Raw genomic sequence first — 1,357 nt, 5'->3', positions numbered from 1 at the left:
TAATAATAATAATAATAATAATAATAATAATAATAATAATAATAATAATAATAATAATAATAATAATAATAATAATAATAATAATAATAATAATAATAATAGTAAATAATGAATAGCTTAATTTCAACAAATGGTGAAGAAATTGAATTGATATTTTCCTAAAAATGACCTAATATTATTTAACAGAATGGCAAAATTATACTAAAAATCTTGTAGTAGCTACAGATAGTCTGCGAAAAAAAAGAAGCATACTTTAAGGTAATTGAGCATTCTGGGTAAATAAATTTTAAAGTAATTGAATATTTCTGGATAACTAAGTTCTAAGGTAACTAAACATTCTAGGTAACTGGATTTTAAAGTAATCGAACATTCTGGACATTCTGTTTTAATAGTTGACGGAAAGCTTATGATACAGGACAAAGACACAAATGTCTTAAAGGATTGTTCACGTAAGAATCTTTAAGTTGACTTCTTTTTCAATATTAATTAATGATAAATTATCTAAAAGTTAAATTTGATAATAAAATAATAACTTAAAAGATGATAAAATTCAACATCACACAGCATTACCCGTTTGTATTTGAATGAATATGTTATGAATCAACCTAACAACATAACAGCACATTCCAAAATGGGTTTAGCCATCTGTGATGATCATGCCGACAAATAAGCAAATTAGTTTTTCAGAATTTTTTTTTTTTTTTTTTTTTTTATTAAAAGCATAACAAGCGATTCAGACCAAATCACAGGAAGAATAGGAAAAGGAGGAAGAAAGTGGACGATGGAAGGAAGAATCTGGATTAGAAGGAACGGTCATCTTCTGTTCTGCGCTTTCTTCCTTCTTCCATCAATGTTCCATACCATCCCCAGACAAATGTATTAATGAATATTAATAGTGTGAACGATAAATAAAAAAAAAAGAAAAAAAAGACTAAAATCAATGACACTATCAGTACAAACATCATAGTTTATCATTCTAAATCCATATAATATTATTTATTTTAAAACTAATCATAATTAAATGACGTTATATTCAAGGAAAAAAAAAGAACTTCATGATTGTGGATGATATCAGTAAAATGATAAGCTCCTAATTTCTTATGGTTTATTCATTCATTTCAATGATACTTAATTTTAAAATCAGAAAAATTTAATATTGATATTGGAGTAAAGAATAGAATAAAAAAAAAGAAAAAAAGATCTCTTTAATTTGGTATTTTTTTCTTGCAAACTTAAGTTTAATTAGTTTAGAAATTATAGAAGTATTTTAATTTTTGTGGTAATTTTTTTTAACAATTTTTTTTCCATTTCCTAATCTTTCTCTTTCTCTCTCTCTCTCTCTCTCTCTCTCTCTCTC

Source organism: Loa loa, assembly GCF_000183805.2.
Source record: "Loa loa unplaced genomic scaffold supercont3.147, whole genome shotgun sequence".
Classification (NCBI taxonomy): domain Eukaryota; kingdom Metazoa; phylum Nematoda; class Chromadorea; order Rhabditida; family Onchocercidae; genus Loa; species Loa loa.
The sequence above is the reverse complement of the archived record's forward strand: the minus strand, read 5'-3'. Positions refer to the sequence as shown.